Source organism: Amblyraja radiata, chromosome 6 (genome assembly GCF_010909765.2).
Source record: "Amblyraja radiata isolate CabotCenter1 chromosome 6, sAmbRad1.1.pri, whole genome shotgun sequence".
Lineage (NCBI taxonomy): Eukaryota > Metazoa > Chordata > Chondrichthyes > Rajiformes > Rajidae > Amblyraja > Amblyraja radiata.
In genome coordinates, this window is record NC_045961.1 from 35,231,501 (window position 1) to 35,249,858 (window position 18,358).

Genomic DNA, 18,358 nt, shown 5'->3' on the forward strand with positions numbered 1-18,358 from the left:
GGTGGGGGGTAAAGATAGAATGTGGGCAGAGACAGTAGGACTTGTAGGAGAAATGGGAATGAGGGAGAAAGCAAGGGCTATCTGAAATTAGAGAAGTCAATGTTCATACTGCTGGGGTGTAAACTACCCAAGTGAAATATGAGATGCTGTTCCTCCAATTTGCGTTGGGCCTCACTCCGACAATGGAGGAGGCCCAGGACAGATTGGGAATGGGACGGGGAGTTGAAGTACTGAGCAACTGAGAGATCAGGTTGGTTATGACGGACTGAGCGGAGGTGTTCAGCGAAACGATCGCTTGCACTTGGTCTCGCCGATGTAGAGAAGTTGACACCTGAAACAGCGGATACAGTAGATTAGGTTGGAGGAGGTGCAAGTGAACCTCTGCCTCACCTGGAAAGACTGATTGGGTCCTTGGATGGAGTCGAGGGGGGAGGTAAAGGGACAAGTACCAGGGGAGGAGGTGGTTTGGGTAGGGACGAATTGACCAGGGAGTTACGGAGGGAATGGTCTCTGCGGAAAGCAGAAAGGGGTGGAGATGGGAAGATGTGGCCAGTAGTGGGATCCGGTTGGAGGTGGCGAAAATGTTGGAGGATTATATGTTGTATGCGACGGCTGATGGGGTAGAAGGTGATGGCAAGGGGGATTGAAGATGGGTTTTGACCCGAAACGTTGCCTATTTCCTTCGCTCCATAGATGCTGCTTCACTCGCTGAGTTTCTCCAGCATTATTGTCTACCTTCGATTTTCCAGCATCTGCAGTTCCTTCTTAAACACTCTGTCCTTGTTGCAAAGTTTATAGGTTAATTGGCTTCGGTAAAATTTTTAAGTGCCCCTGTTGTGTGGGATAGTACTAGTGTATGGGGTGATCGCTGGTCGGCGCGCATTCTGTGGGCCAAAGAGCCTGTTTCCACACTGTATCTCTAATGTCTAAACAGTTACATTGGCTATAATCAGAATGCGTTTGATAAATAAGCAGTATCCAGTACAGCGTCTCTGTCTCTGTCTCCGTCTCCCCCTCCGTCTCCCCCTCCGTCTCCCCCTCCGTCTCTCCCTCCGTCTCTCCCTCCGTCTCCCCCACCGTCTCCCCTCTCCGTCTCTCCCTCCGTCTCTCCCTCCGTCTCTCCCTCCGTCTCTCCCTCCGTCTCTCCCTCCGTCTCTCCCTCCGTCTCTCCCTCCGTCTCTGCCACCGTCTCTGCTCCGTCTCTTCTCCGCCTCTGCCTCCGTCTCTCTGTGTCTCTCTCTGTCTCTCTCTGTCTGTCTCTCTGTCTCTCTCTCTCAATTCAATTTCAATTATCAATTTAAAAACTTTATTGGCATGATAAAATACATCGTTATATTGCCAAAGTATAAAACATGACATACATATTTAAAATGCATAAGTATAAATACAAGTATACAGTGCATGGATAGATATGTCTCTGTACATAAACTCGCCATAGACCTATAGCCCTTTATTGATTCCTACACGTTCTTGCAGCTGTAAGCAGTATAACTCTCTCTCTCTGTCTCTGTCTCTCTCTCTCCCTGTCCCTCTCTCTGTCTCTCTCTGTCTCTCTCTCTCTCTCTCTCTGTGTCTCTCTCTCTCTGTGTCTCTGTCTCTCTCTCTGTGTCTCTGTCTCTCTCTGTCTCTCTGTCTCCCCGTCTCTCTCTGTCTCCCTGTCTCTGTCTCTCTCTCTCTCTCTCTCTGTCTCTCTCTCTCTGTCTCTCTCTCTGTCTCTCTCTCTCTGTCTCTGTCTCTCTCTCTGTCTCTCTCTCTGTCTCTCTGTCTCTCTCTCTCTGTCACTCTGTCACCCTGTCACTGTCTCTCTGTCTCTCTATCTATATATCTATCTCTCTCACTCCGTCTCTCAATTCAATTCAATGTTATCAATTTAAAAAATCTGGGTGGAAGTGCACCTCTGTTTCAACCTCATCTGTCAAACAGTGGCCACATATTCTATTTTCTCTTGGTTGCCAAAATATCTTCTGTCTTCCTTTTTCAACTGCCAAATATTGGTCACTTAACCTGTATTTGCCGAGGGTCTGTCTCTGCTTTATGTCTCTAACAGTTGAGAGATAGTCTGCCAATTTATAATCTCTCTTTAGGGCACGGTAACATTCTAATCTGCTTTGTCTTTTGGTTTCTTTATTCCAATGTTCCAAATAGGTTTCTTTACATTGTTTGATAATTTGGTTCACTCCACTGGTGATTGGGGCTCAGTATTGATTTGAGGCTGGTCAGGGTTTAACTGGGTAGGGTTTAACTGAATAGGGGTAGTTAGTTTCAGTACCAACTGACATAGGGAACTCTTTTCTGGGTTCCCCTCTTGGGTTTGAAGGGCTTTAAACTAAAGGGTATGTGGGGGGCTGGATTTAAGGTGATTCCAAAAATTTCGTGCTCGTTTCTGGATATTTATCATCATTGGGTATCAGCCTAATTCCGCCCTACATGCGTTTGTTGGTGTATTTCTTTGGATACGGAGAATGTTCTGACAAAACTCCACATGCAAGGGCCTCTGTTGTATTTTTTACCATTTAATATAGCTATGGTGACTGAGCGGACCCCATACTTCACTACCATAAAGCACAATAGGCTGGATTACAGTCAAATATTTTAAGACAGATTTTAATTGGAATTTGGATGTTATAGAATCTTCTTTTTATTGCATACAGAGCTCTTCGAGCTTTCTCTTTCAGTGCCTTGAGTATTCTAGAAAGGCGCTATATAAATCCCATCCATTATTATTATTCACTGCCATACTGAAGCTCCCTGATGCTGCAACAGTTAGACCAAGGTAAGTATAGCTCATAGTGTGCTCGATAATGATACCATTGTGAGTAAATTGGTGTTTATCTTCCTGACATCTGGGTCTTTTCTGAAAAATCATGATGTTGATTTTCTTTAGATTTACTGCCAGGGCCCAATTTTGGCAGTACTCATCAAGTAGATCCAACTGTTGCTGCAGTCCCTGTTCTGTGGGGGACAGCAGAACCAAGTCATCTGGATAAAACAGGGATTTTACCTCTCCGTCCAGAAGACAGAGGCCCGGCGCTGGGCTCTGTTCCAACTTTACTGCCAAATCTCTCTGTCTGTCTGTCTGTCTGTCTGATTGTCTGTCTGTCTGTCTGTGTCTCTCTCTCTGTCTGTCTGTGTCTCTCTCTCTGTCTCTCTCTCTCTGTCTCTCTGTCTCTCTGTCTCTCTCTCTTTTTTTCTCTTACATCGTATGTGTATGTTTCATTCATTACTACCATCAGGTTATTTTTCAGATGAAACATTCCTGATCATCCTTCCTTACTCTCACAAATCAAGCTACATGAATGACACCTTCTTGCTAAATGTCTCAATATCTTTGATAAATATTGCTTGCTTCAGCTGCAAGACATTTTGAATGTTTGAACCCCCTCATTTTTTCCGTATTTCTCTTAAGCATTGTTCTGGCCCTTCTTGTTTCATATACCATACTTCTTTAGTGGTATCCCAGAAGATTTAATGTACTTGTTTTGTCTCGGCCTAACTATCTCTCACTCAACATAATCATCCGGTCCAGAGTAGCAACATAAATAATTGCCCTGGATTCCATATTCAGTAAGCTTTGATTTAAAAATAATTTTACTTCTTTGCAGTTAACATTAGGATGTAAAACATCACAGCACAGGAACAGGTCATTTTGCCCACAATGTCTGTGCCGAACATGATGCCAAATTAAACTAATCTCCTCTGTCTGCAGGTGTTCCATATCCCTCCATTCCCTGCATATCCATGTGTCTATTTAAAGCCTCTTAAATGCCACTGTCATATCTACTTCCACTACCACCCCCTGTCAGTGCATTCCAGGTACCCACCACTCTCTGTGTAAAAGAAAACCTTGCCCCACACATCTCCTTTAAAGATCCCCCTCTGATCTTAAATCTCTGCCGTTTGGTCTTCGACATATCCATCCTGGACAATCCTGGTTTTAATTGGCTATGTCTCATTTTTTTAAATACTTCTATCCTCTATTTTGATGGTCCAGTGAAAACAATGCAAATTTGTCCAACCTCTCTCTATACATGTAGAAAGGAACTGCAGATACTGGTTTAAACCAAAGATAGACACAAAAAGCTGGAGTAACTCAGCGGGTCAGGCAGCATCTCTGGAGAAAAGGAAAAGGTGACGTTTCGGGTTGAGGCCCTTCTTCAGACTGAGAGTCAGGAGAAAGGGTAACGTGAGATATAGTGGTGATTAGAGAGATATGGAACAAACTAGACCAAGTGGGACCTGTTTGCTCCCTGTCACACAGGAGCCCTGGTCCCCTAACGCAACCCGTTCCCCCAATGCAATATTCCACCACTCACCCATAGCCCTCATGGAAGGCCTTGTCCCCAACGCAACCGTTCCCCAAGGCAATATTCCAGCACTCACCCGTTCCCCCAACGCAACCTGTTCCCCCAACACAATATTCCACCACTCACCCATAGCTCCCAACAGCACAGGGGCTGCTCATTTCTCCTTATTCACATTCCCTCATTTTAAACTTTAAAAAAAATGCAATTGCTCTTGCTAGGGCTGGCAGGACTCAGTGTTCTGGGATTGCAACGTTGTATTGGGCAGGGCTACAATCCCATTGTGATGTCATAACTGTAGCTCTGCCAGTGCAGAGGGAAGAAATGTTTGTCAAATTGTGATTTTGTAAAGTTAAAAATGTGAATAACTTGTAAAATATAACATAAATCTGAACAAAACTTGATACACCGGACAATGGTTAGTAAGGTGGTCCAAAAATTGTATTTTTGGTGTTGTTCAGAAACGCCACAAACAAACATGCAAACTCACAGACAAGATGAGAGTGAGGGCAGAGAGAGAAGGGGCAGAGACACAGAGAGAGGGGCAAGAGGGAGAGGGGGTGGCGAGGAGGAGAAGAGGGAGGGTGGGTGAGAGGGGAAAGGTGGAGGGGAGGAGAGAGAGGGTGAGAGTGAGGGGGAGAGAGGGGGGAGAGGAGAGGGGGGAGAGGGGAGGGGGGGGAGAGGGGAGGGGGAGAGGTGAGGTGAGGGGGAGAGGTGAGGGGAGGGGGAGAGGTGGGGAGCATGGAGGGTGGAGGGAAGGGAGTAGGGGTGTGTGGAGGGGAGGGATGGAGGGGCAGAGTGGGAGAAAAAGAGGGGAGAAAGAGGGGGGTGAGGAGAGGGGGGTTGAGGAGAGGGGGGAGAGGAGAGGGGGGAGAGGAGAGGGGGGGGGAGAGAGGAGAGGGGGGAGTTGAGGGTGTGTGCTGAGAGGCGGGTGAGGTGAGGGGAGGGGGAGAGGTGGGGAGCAGGGAGGGGGAGGGGGGTGGAGGGAAGGGGGTAGGGGGTGTGTGGAGGGGAGGGACGGTGGGGAGGGGATGGAGGGGAGGAGGGGGAGAAAAAGAGGGGAGAGAGAGAGGGGGGAGTGGAGAGGATGGGGGGAGAGGATAGGAGGGGGGGAGAGGAGAGGAAGGGGGGGGAGAGGAGAGGGCGGGGAGAGGAGAGGGGGGGAGAGAGGAGGGGGGGAGAGAGGAGAGGGGGGGGAGAGAGGAGAGGGGGGAGAGGAGAGGGGGGGGGAGAGGAGAGGTGGGGGGGGGAGTGAGGAGAGGGGGGGGGGGGGAGAGAGAGTGCCTTTTTATTTCAACTCAAACCCCCCAAACAACCATTTGCAGGCAGTGCTTTTTTACTTTAACCATATTTTCATTTTCAAACCACATTAAGGGTACTTACTCACAGTTGTGTGGACATGTGTTCCGTGTTATTCACAGCTCAGAGAAACGTGACCCTCTGCCTTCCTCCAGCTTGCAGACTAATTGAGGCACACCACTTCCTGGTTTTATAGTCCATCCCCCCTGCCGCCAGCGGGGGCAGCAGAGAGAATGGGGAATTTTGTAAAATCATTAATATCTCTGTCATTTTACATCGACTGGAAAAATCCTCGGCACACATGCGGCGGAGGGGGGCTCTGAGCGAGGTGGCCAAAAATGACGGCCGTAGGTGGCGGCGTTCTCTCGGAAATCGCAGCACAGATCACCAAAACCGGTCAAGAACAGACTTTTAGTAATATAGATATAGATGAATGAAAGATATGCAAAAAAGTAACGATGATCAAGGAAATGGTCCATTGTTGGCTTTGGGCTAGGTGATAACGAATTATGCAGACAAACTCACCAAGACGACAGTGAAACGAGTACAACAACTAGGGTGAGGGAGGGACGGAGAGAGAGAGGGGATGCAAGGATTACTTGAAGTTAGAGAAATCAATAATCATATCGCGAGGTTGTAAGCTGCCCAAGTGAAATATGAGGTGCTGCTCCTCCAATTTATGTGTGGCTTCACTCTGACAATGGAGGAGGCCCAGGACAGATAGGAGTGGGACGGGGGGGGTTAAAATGTTTGGTAACCGGGAGATTGCATTGCCAAGGTGGACTTGAGCGATGGAGCTCAGCGAAACGATTGCCCAATCTACGCTTGGTCTCAACGATGTATAAGAGTCCATACCTGGAACAACTGGTACAGTGGATGAGGTTGGAGGAGGTGCAAGTGAATCTCTGGCTAACCTAACCCGGGGTTTCCTTGATCCATTGACTGGACACTAAAGTGACTCTCTCCAGATGCCAATTATTAGTAGCAACATAAAACGTCTACAATCAGGCATGGAAGACAAATAGTTACATAATATTCTGTTAGATCCAACTTTGCAAGTCACCTGCACTGATTAAAATGTGTTAGTATATGATTCCCTGATCTAATTAGTGCAATGTCTTGCTAACAACTGCTGAGTGGAACTTGCATGCTTCCCCTGTCACTATGTGGGGTTACTCTAGTTCTTCTGATTTCCCCCGTATCTCAAAACGTGCTGCCTATTAGGTTAATTGGCTCCTGTAAATAGCCCCCCTGTGTAGGTAATGGTAGGAGAAAAAGGAATCAGGGAATTATTAATAGGCATGTATGACAGAATGAGTTCAGGAAAGTAAGTGGGGGACCAGGATGGATGGTATTGCTCTGAGCGGCAGAGACTTATTGGACCAGATAGCTTCCTTCCATGTCTTTATGAAAAATGAGACATTTCTTAGTGAGTGGCACTTTGCTTGAAACTCTGAACTTTGCAGAAAATATAGTTTCCTTGTATGAGCTCTACTCTACAGTTCTAATTTCTGTTTGAAATCTTGAACCCTTTGCCTGCTGTTCAATATCGCAGGTGGCTCATCATCATCTTTGCACATAACAATATATTGATCTTCTAGCATTCAGTGAGCAGGGAGATGCATTGGGAGACTAACGTTTCAAGACATTGAGATGAGTAGTCATTCAGCTATAAGAAATCCCTCATGAGACTCGGTGAAGTTCATTTTTATCTATTGCATCAATAGAGCATTTCAAGATATTTAACAAGGCAGAAGGACAAAGTATCAATGATGAAAGCAACATTAAACCTTAACAATGTGCTGCACAGATTCTTGCACGTTTTTACTAATTTTGGAGGTGACACTCATTCACTGGCAGAATAAACTGGCATCTGTGGCACGAGTGTAATCATTTCACAACCATGTGATCTGTTGCAATTATTAATGGTTAAGATGACTCATTGTATAATAGTAATTAGGTTTTGTTCCAGCCCATTGGTCAGAAATGCATGAAATTAACAATGTTTTCAGGTGAGGAAAGGCAGTGTATTGGTAATGCAATGGTTTAACACGTTTATGTAATATCTGATTTCCAAGCTTATGTCTTGGTGTCACTGAGCAGACATAAAGGGCTGGAATTTTGTGCTCAGAAGGAAGTAGAGTCAGTTGACTATTGACTCGCATGTTAAATGAAACTTACCTTGGAGTGAGAAGGTCCAGAAACCACCAGAATCTATTCCACTGACGCAAATTAAGTTATATATGTTCTTTCATATGCTCTTCCATAGCAAGAAGACTTGTCATGGTATGTTCTGGTGTATAGATTTTGTCTTGTGGTGCAGTTAATGGGCTATTAAAATGTGGTCATCAAACTTTTTTCTCAGCATTGCATCAGGTATTTGGAGCTGGTTTCCTGCTCCAGGCACGATGCAATCCCCTTTGAGAGGTTTCAAAAGTTTCAACGATATTTTATTGTCACGTGTACCAATTAAGGTAAAGTGATATGCAAATTACCATACAGCCATACTAAAAAAGCAACAAGACACACAACTACATAAAGGTTAACAAACATCCACCACAGCGGCTTCCCAACATTCCTCACTGTGATGGAAGGCAATAAAGTCTAATCTCCCCTCATTTTTCTCCTGCGGTCGGGGCATCGGGGCGATCGAAGCCCCTGCACCGGGGTGGTCGAAGCCCCTACGTCGGGGCGATCGAAACCCCTGCGCCGGGGTGGTCGAAGCTCATGTGGCTTGGAGTTCCTGAAGTCAGTCTCTGACCCAAGACCGCGAGCTCCGCGATGTTATAGTCCGCAGGCACCTGCGGTAAAGCTCAGAGGTCGATACCTGGCAAAGGGATCGCGCGCTCCGCGATGTTAAAGTCCCACAGGCTCCTGCGGTGGAGCTCTCGAAGTCAGTCTCTGGCAAAGGCCGGCAAATCCTCGATGTTAGGCCGCAGTGCAGACAGAGATACGAAACAAAAAAAAATTGCATCTCCATCGAGGTAAAAGATTAGAAAAAGTTTCCCCCACCTCCCACATAAAAACAAGCTAAAGAACACTAAAAACATACATTTAACACATACTAAAAAAACAACGAAGAAAGGGACAGACAGAGGTGCATGCTAGCTCCAAGTTGTGAATGTTACTAATGACATGGCTGATGAGTGCAGTCAATAAACAGCAGAAAGAACAGTGTGGCATGCATAAATCATTTTCATGAACAGGCAGCTCAAAGTTGATGTGCTTTTTTCATTTTTTTCATTTTGTGATGGGCACAGGCTCATGGTGCATCATGGCATCTGTGCCCATTTTCATGTAAAAACTACTTTAACCGCCAGTCCCTTTGGGCCAAATTTAGCGAGGTTCATTACTACTTAATGGGTTCCTCACAGAGAGAGATAATATTGTCAATGGTTTAAAACTGGAATGGTAGGTCTTTTCATGGGGTCATTGCAATTTAGTACATCTTATAGATTAACTATATGCTATGTTCCTGGGTTAAAATTGACATGATGAGAAAATAAGAACGTCTTGGCTAGTGAATAACAGACCATTAAGTAGCAATAATTAATTACCTTGTCATCCTACCAACATAACATACTGAATTAAACAATACTGTCAGTGTTCGGTTTCAATAATTTCAACGCACACTGTTAAGAATTCGTTCTACCTTTCTGCCACATATCCCATTGTTGGAATATTTCAACAGTGAGTCCATTATATATTTATGAGAATGCTTTTAACAGCTCCTTTATTCTTGTAAGCATAATGATCTTCAACAATCTGCCTGACAACAGTGCTTAGATTATGTATGTATATATGTATAAATAAATAAGTGTTTTCTTTCTGTTCCTTTTGCATTAATATCCCAGTACTATATTGAGGTACAGCATTGACTTGAAAGGTTAGCTGAGCTTAAGTGAAATGTACTGCAAAACTCTATCCAATGTTTTCCAACTGAGTTTATGTGAATAGTTCATTGAAGTTCTCAAATACACCAATTCGTTAAAATGTTAGGCATTTTAAGTAGATGAAGGATTGCCTTTGTAAATAAGGTGAAATAAAGCTTGAATGCACCATTATAAAATGGCATCATTTTGATGTGACATTAGTTTTAGTTTTTATCTATGTTAACTTTTTATCTTTGAAATAGTGATTGCGAAACTTATTTTAGAAGCATTTTTTTTTAAATTACTGAAGTCAGTACCTGCAACGAGCATATTAATATTATAACCACTCAAAGTTTTCAAATTTGTTTATATGGAATTGAAAATTTTCTCATGGTTATTGTGACAAATGTTGGCAGGCTATGGCTCGTTAAAATTTCCAACCAGAGCAAACTCGACCTTTTTAAGTAACAGTACAAAAGTTGGAAAACATTATCATCCCTGCCGGTTTCAAAATAGATTTTAATACGTTTTGCTGCCACTTGACTCTGTTCACAAAATAAACTGTTTACAAATTAAGCTACTGAAACATTAAGAATTTATGTTTGATAAGCCAGAACTGCTAAGTATGTATGTCTCAGGACACAAGTACAATATTTGGCAGTGGGGAAGAGGGGTGGAGTGGAAGTGAAGGCTGATGTGCAAATCATAATATACAAAATTGAGTTCTGGAAGCTCAGACATTTCCATAACTTGATAAGAAAAGCAATGTTTTTGTGGTCATTAAGTCGAGCGGCCAATGAACATTGACATTACGAGGAGCAAATGAAGAACTCTTCTTTCCTGTCCCAATTTAGAAACATAGAAAATAGGTGCAGGAGTAGGCGATTCGGCCCTTTGAGCCAGCACTGCCATTCAATATGATCATGGCTAATAATCCAAAATCAGTACCCTGTTCCTGCTCTCTCCCCATATCCCTTGATCCCTTCCCCTGCATACCCAGTATTCAGGGTTTTAAAAAGGGAATTGGTCAGGTACTAGAGGGAAAATAATTAGCAGTGACTGAATGGATTGCTCTATGGGAGCCTGCATATACATAATAGATAAGATAGCCTCACAACAATTCTATGATTCCAAATCATAACAATTGATTTGCTTGAAAGCGGCTTCTATGGACAAATATTGCAATGACACGATATGTAATGGTTGTTTGATTTTTATAGCCATTGTTGAGTATGATCTTACTGTTACTGATTTATCTTGGAACTGAACTGAATGTTAAGAAACAAAAGGGAATAATGTCAGTGAGTATGTGGGATTGGGTATGGGTAACAGGCTAAGTTCTAGAAGACTGAGCATACACAGGAAACTGATCCCAATCTATCAAAACGACCGCATAAACAACAGGAACAACCTGCTGCATCCACAGGCCAGAAGGAATCAGTTGGGAGGAGTTAGGATGAAGTAAATGTGTGTAAGTGGAGTTATTGTCAGTAACTATCAATTCCCCAGCGGTTTTGATGGTAGAAACAGCACAGGTGTTGGATTTTAAAATTATAGAGCAGGTTTGCCAAAACTCAGTGGTATTAGAAAGATAACAGTGCATTCAAAAAATATTCAGACCCCTTTACCTTTTCCACATTTTGTATGTTAGAGCCTTATTTTAAAATTGATTACATTATTTTTTTTTTAATCAATCTATGCACAATACCCCAGAATGAAGAAGTGAAAACAGGTGTTTGGAAATTTTTGCAAAGTAATTAAAAAACCCAAACCGGAAATATCACATCTATATAAGTATTCAGACCCTTTGCTATGACACTCAAAATTGAGCTTAGATTCATCCTTTTTCCATTGATTATCCCTGAGATGTTTCTACAACTCGATTGGAGTCCACCGGTAAATTAAATAGATTGGACATGATTTGGAAATGCACACACCTGTCTCTATAAGTCCCACAGTTGACAGTGCATGTCAGAGCAAAAACCAAGCCATGAAGACGAAGGAATTGTCCGTAGACCTCCGAGACAGGATTGTGTCAAGACACAGATCTGAGGAAGGGTATAAAACAATTTCTGCAGCATTGCATGTCCCAAAGATCACAGTGGCCTCCGTCATTCTTAAATGGAAGAACTTTGGAACCACCTGGACGATTCATAGAGCTGGCCGCGCGGCCAAACTGAGCAATCGGGGGAGAAGGGCCTTGGTCAGGGAGGTGACCAAAAACCCGATGGTCACTCTGACAGAGCTCCAGTGTTCCTCTGTGGAGATGGGAGAACCTTCCAGAAGGACAACTATATCCATCAATCAGGCCTTTATGGTAGAGTGCTAGACGGAAGCACTCCTCAGTAAAAGGCACATGACAGCCCCCTTGGAGTTTGCCAAAAAAACATGAGAAACAAGATTCTCTGGTCTGATGAAACCAAGATTGAACTCTTTGGCCTAAATTACAAGCTTCACGTCTGGAGGAAACCAGGCACCGCTCATCACCTGGCCAATACCATAGGTACGGTGAAGCATGGTGGTGGCAGCATCATGCTGTGGGGATGCTTTTCAATGGCAGGAACTGGGAGACTAGTCAGGATCGAGGGACAGATGAACAGAGCAAAGTACAGAGAGATCCTTGATGAAAACCCGCTCCAGAGCGTTCTAGACCTCAGACTGGGGCGGAGGTTCACCTTCCAACAGGACAACGACCCAAAGCACACAGCCAAGACAACGCAGGAGTGGCTTCGTGACAAGTCTGTGAATGTCCTTGAGTGGCCCAGCCAGAGCCCGGACTTGAACCCGATCGAACATCTCTCGAAGGACCTGAAAATAGCTGTGCATCAACGCTTCCCATCCAACCTGACAGAGCTTGAGAGGATCTGCATAGGAGAAATTACCCAAATACAGGTGTGCCAAGCTTGTAGCGTCATACCCAAGAAGACTTGAGGCTGTAATTGTTGCCAAAGGTGCCTCAACAAAGTACTGCGTAAAGGGTCTGAATACTTATGTAAATGTGATATTTCAGTTATTTCGTTTTAATTACTTTGCAAAAATTTCTAAACACTTATTTTCACTTTTTTATTATGGGGTATTGTTTGTAGATTGGTGATTAAAAAAAATAATTGAATCCATTTTAGAATAAGGCTGTAACGCAACAAAATGTGGAAAAAGTGAAGGGGTCTGAATACTTTCTGAATGCACTGTATCTCATTCATATAAGAATTATCAAGTAAGAATTTCACTGTTCCATTTTGGGACATATGGCAATAAACACTCTTGACTCTCTTGAAACTAAAATATTAAGATTAAATGAGAACTTACCAGTTTGAAGTTTGATCTTTATTTTATGAGGAGTTACGGTGAGCGATTACGTGAAGAAGCCCCGCCAGTCCGCATGCGTGGCAATCTTCAAAGCAGCGGTGTGAAATCACAGATAACAGCAGTCGAAGTAACATAGTAAGACTTAGAGAAGACTAGAACTACCGAGTGAACTTTATAAGAGAGGGCAGAGAGCGGTGGGCACGTAATCGCTCACCTTAACTCCTCCTAAAATAAAGATCAAACTTCAAACTGGTAAGCTCGTTTAATCTTACTATTTTACTTCGGAATCACGTGAGTTATTCCGTGAAGATTTCAAAGCTCTGTGATTTAATGCCGTGAGAAACGAGACTACACAACCACAGCTGCTTCATTGACAGATGAGGGAAACATTCATAATGAATAAATAATAATTCGAGAGTAAATTAACCACAGAACCTAAAATAGAATTGGCAAATACCCCTGGTCTGGCATTAGGTTATTATGAAATGTTCAGAAGTTCGTTCGCCCATCCTGCAGTCGCCAGGATGTTGTCCAGTGGAACGTACATAACCTTTGCTACTGATGTTGTAGCAGCCCTGGTGGATTGAGACTCGAAAAATATATCACTATCTACTCCTGTATGAGCCAAACCCTGTTTCAACCACCTGGGGATGGTCCAAACCAATACCTTTTTATAAAGTTTTTTGTAATTAACAAACATTGCTAGTTCAGAGCCTCTAAGCTCTTTGTGACCTTGACGTATTGTTGTATATGTGTGACGATAACCGAAGGTTCATGAGGTATGCCATGAAACTAGTTTGAGACTTCATGTCTGCTCTGCTTAACTAAACATTAAAATATAATATTATTTGCAGATGTAACCATCCTATCCAGTCACAATATGTAGTGACTGAACCCGTTGCGCTGACCAGCGCCATGAGGATAACTACCTTATGAGAGCCGAGCCAAGCTAAGGATGTAGCTGGAGCCCCCTGGTGAAGTAATGTTAATACCACATCAATATCCCATACTGCCCTGTGCTTGTCCTGGGAGACTTGTGTGAAAGATATCCTTTATAACTTGATATCAGAGGGTTAAATCCGACAGAGTGGATCCCTTTTTCTGCAGCAAATATGATGGGAAAGCACGTTGGGCACAGTTAATGGTCCTATAACTTACTTTATTGTCAAAGACCCATTTGAAAACGAAGTCCAAGCCGTCAGTTATCTGTACCGTATTAGATGTAACTTAAGTATTTAAACAAACACTTCACATCTCCTGGAGAGGAAATGTAATGCACCTTTCTTGGTGCTATCCCTGCATTTTGCAGCGAGCACATACATGGATCGGTCTGACAATCCGAGCCGCAGGAGCGGTCTACTCAGAATCTATGTCAATAATTGATTTATCATGCAGAGGCTGGTTTCGCGAGACACAGGCTGAACCAGCAAGTTTTATGTTTAGAATAACCATAAAAGGTTGTATTATTATTCACGACAAAGCGGGAAGCATGGCTGCATAGCCCAGTCAGACAGAACGACAACCTAGAGTGGGATCTTGCTGACTTTATTGCAAGACCCGACTAATAAGGCAAAATGAAGGGAGACAAACATAACTTCTTTCTCCTTGTAGCGAGAGTGTATTTTTTGCCACTGTTATGCCACATATTTTTGCAACCGGTAAATGAGCCTGGAAACGAACATATCAATTCGGTATTCCATTGAGCCATAATTTCATTAAATGCTTTGTGATCCAACACCCATTGTGTGTTGTCATTGATTATACGTGATGATATTCCAACGTAAATTGAGATTAGGTAAATTATTACAGGCTATTCTGTCTTGATCGCGCCCATGTGACTAACATACGCCACCACCATAGTGATCAACTTAATGTTTGAGCATGCAGATTATGCATATTCACTCAATAACCCTTTAACCTATAGAATGCACCTAGTGTCTATAGGTAGTTCATACCAAGAACTGAATAATTGTTAATTGATGCAAATCTCCTCCGCCTCTGAACTAGATGGCATTCATAATTTTCCACCTTAGAGCCCCATCAGTTTATAATATAACTGAAATTTTACTGACCAGATTACTGGAGCAACGCTGAATACTGTTCGTCTACCATAATGACCTTGGTAGCTTCAGCTGGTAATAGCATAAGGTCTGTCACAAGATCTACATGGCATTTGAGAGATTACTACTTTGCACAGCAGAATTACAGCCCCTATATTGCCAATTATACTTTATGAATAGAAGGCTGTTTTATCACAACAAGATTGTTCGAGGCGCCTATTAATTCCAAACTCTTACCCCAGGGCGGAGTCACAGGCTAATTAATAGTTAAAAGTAAATCCCAATGATGAATAAATCTAATTGGTATCACCTTCATTTTCTTAAACATAGTTTGAGGCTGAAACAGTTGATTTTAACAACATACAGCATTAGAATATCCTCCAGACAAGACATAACAAATGTTTTTGAGCTCTGAGCAGTCCAAGCATCGGTTTTAGTAAACTGGTAAATAACCTGGGAACTGAAGTTAACCCATTTTGCAATGTTTTATCATTGCCTTATCCAGATAATTTTCAAAATGTCTCCGGTGATATCTGTAAATGGGAGCATCCTAAGGAAATTAGATGCGATGTTTCCTATTTTGAGAAAAATCTTACTGCACATGCGAGTTAAACGACATTCTGCATTTTTCCACAATAAACAGGCCACGCCTGCGAATTCCGTACCTGCTCGAGCTACAACTCTGGCCCGTTTTTCGAGCCAGTCCCGAAAGCCATTCCTGGCCATAATATTGAGCCTGCCTCAAAAGACAACTCTGGACATAATACTGAGCTTGCCTGTAAAGACAAATCTGGCCCAATTCTGTGCTTGGAACCTTAGTATTGTGCAGCTTTACATGGTTAGATGCCAACCATTTGTGTGTTGTAAGGCCACTAGGACCCCTTCCATCCTTATCAAGGGAAATGCTATTTTCATACAACACATAAACTAAACACATGTTATCATTATCATTAGTACAAAACAAGTGTAAATATTACCAACTTGTAGATGGTCCCATATTTTTCTGAGGCCGACTTGGGTCTCGGATTTAAGACCTCTGTCCAACTTTCATGCTGCCACCACTTCAGTGAAGTGCCAACGAAGGCGTGGGGTGTGTTGTTGCCGCAACAATGAAGCTTTGCTCGTTGTTGGTACCTCGATTGGTCCGACAGCTTTTGCTTCCTCATCCAGGTTTTACCTGTTGAATAGGTCTTACCTCAAGAGAAGGTTCAGCGGCTTGTCTTTAATGTCACCCCTGAAGCGTTGTTCATTCCCGGCATTTATAGCATGAGGGGAACTCTAGCCCCTTCCGGGTATTCTGCCCCCTTCGTTTGCGAGGACTCCCTTTAATCCATACGCATTTATTCCAGTACGTTCCACAGACGTACTTTAGAATTTTGAAGTCGGTTATGCCCCGTCCCACTTAGGAAACCTGAACGGAAACCTCTGGAGACTTTGCGCCCCACCCAAGGTTTTCGTGCGGTTCCTGGAGGTTGCAGGTGGTTGCTGGAAGTTGCAGGTAGTGGAAGCAGACAGGGAGACTGACAAAAACCTCCGGGAACTGCACGGAAACATTGGGTGGGGCGCAAAGTCTCCAGAGGTTTCCGTTTAGGTTTCCTAAGTGCGACAGGGACATTACACTGACCACTCGCACTCCCCTCCACAGAGAGGGGGATTCGTAGACAGCCATGAACAGGTGCTGCCGCAGGCCCCTGCCTCGTAGTATGCTTACCAGCTATACCTCCGATCTCGGAGTCAGAACAAACTGACTCCGTGCGTTCACTTCCGCCAAGAGGGAGACATCATGCAGTCCTTCTATAGGTGCTGCTACCAGAGTCTCCCGAGGAGACCTTAGAATATAAAGTTCCTCTTGCTGGAGCATATCGTGATGGAGCATCCTCTCCATCAGGAGCTCTTTCCAGACTGCCCTTCAACAGGTGCTGCTGCCATGGGCCCCCGAAGAGACCCACGGATATAAAGCTCCTTTTGCTTGAGCATATCATGCTGGAGCTCTTTTTATTGGCTTAACAGCCCTTCTTGGCTTTCATGCCGGTATTGGGGGTTCAGTATTGATGTGGATAGAGAACTGGCTGTCAGACAGGAAGCAAAGAGTAGGAGTTAACGGGTCCTTTTCAGAATGGCAGGCAGTGACTAGTGGGGTACCGCAAGGCTCAGTGCTGGGACCCCAGCTAATTACAATATATATTAATGATTTGGACGAGGGAATTGAATGCAACATCTCCAAGTTTGCCGATGACATGAAGCTGGGGGGCAGTGTTAGCTGTGAGGAAGATGCTAGGAGGCTGCAAGATGACTTGGATAGGCTGGGTGAGTGGGCAAATGCATGGCAGATGCAGTATAATGTGGATAAATGTGAGGTTATCCACCTTGGTGGAAAAACAGGAAAGTAGACTATTATCTGAATGGTGGCCGATTAGGAAAAGGGGAGATGCAACGAGACCTGGGTGTCATGATACACCAGTCATTAAAAGTAGGCATGCAGGTGTAGCAGGCAGTGAAGAAAGTGAATGGTATGTTAGCATTCATAGCAAAATGATTTGAATATTGGAGCAGGGAAGTTCTACTGCAGTTGTACAGGGTCTTGGTGAGACCACACCTGGAGTATTGCGTACAGTTTTGGTCTCTTAATCGGAGGAAATACATTCTTGCCATAGAGGGAGTACAGAGAAGGTTCACCAGACTGATTCCTGGGATGTCAGGACTTTCATATGAAGAAAGACTGGATAGACTTGGCTTGTACTCGCTAGAATTTAGAAGATTGAGGGGGGATCTTATAGAAACTTACAAAATTCTTAAGGGGTTGAACAGGCTAGATGCAGGAAGATTGTTCCCGATGTTGGGGAAGTCCAGAACAAGGGATCACAGTTTAAGGATAAAGGGGAAATCTTTTAGGACTGAGATGAGAAAAACATTTTTTACACAGAGAGTGGTGAATCTCTGGAATTCTCTGCCACAGAATGTAGTTGAGGCCAGTTCATTGGCTATATTTACGAGGGAGTTAGATGTGGCCCTTGTGGCTAAAGGGATCAGGGGGTATGGAGAGAAAACAGGTACAGGATACTGAGTTGGATGATCAGCCATGATCATATTGAATGGCGGGGCAGGCTCAAAGGGCCGATTGGCCTACTCCTGCACCTATTTTCTATGTTTCTATGTTTCTATGCCTTGGGGTATGCTCTGCAATACCTCCAACCTCAGGGTCGGAACAAAACTGCCCTGGTAAGCTCACCTCCATGAAAGAGACATTATGCTGCCCTTCTTCAGGTGCTGCTGCCATGGGCCCCCAAGAAGACCCATGGATATAAGGCTCCTCTTCATGGAGCTGATCTTCCCTATACAGACCTTACCAGTAGCTGCTGCCACGGGCCCATGGGGTGACCTTACGGATATAAAGCTCCTCCTGGAGCATGTCGTGATGGAACATCCTTTCCATCAGGTGCTCCATCTTTACCAGACGTCCAGAGACATTGTTTCTAGTGGGAGGAGAATCCTCCTGGCCCGACTCCACGGGCTTACTTTT

General features: G+C 43.9%; 1 protein-coding gene and 1 pseudogene across 6 annotated transcripts in view; one reads left to right on the forward strand and one right to left on the reverse strand.

Moving 5' to 3' along the window:
• Positions 1-18,358, forward strand: part of dlg2 (discs large MAGUK scaffold protein 2) — a 652,656-nt gene that overhangs the window by 471,101 nt on the left and 163,197 nt on the right. The gene's annotated exons all lie outside the window — the stretch shown is intronic.
• On the reverse strand, positions 15,621-15,760 carry LOC116974778 (annotated as a pseudogene).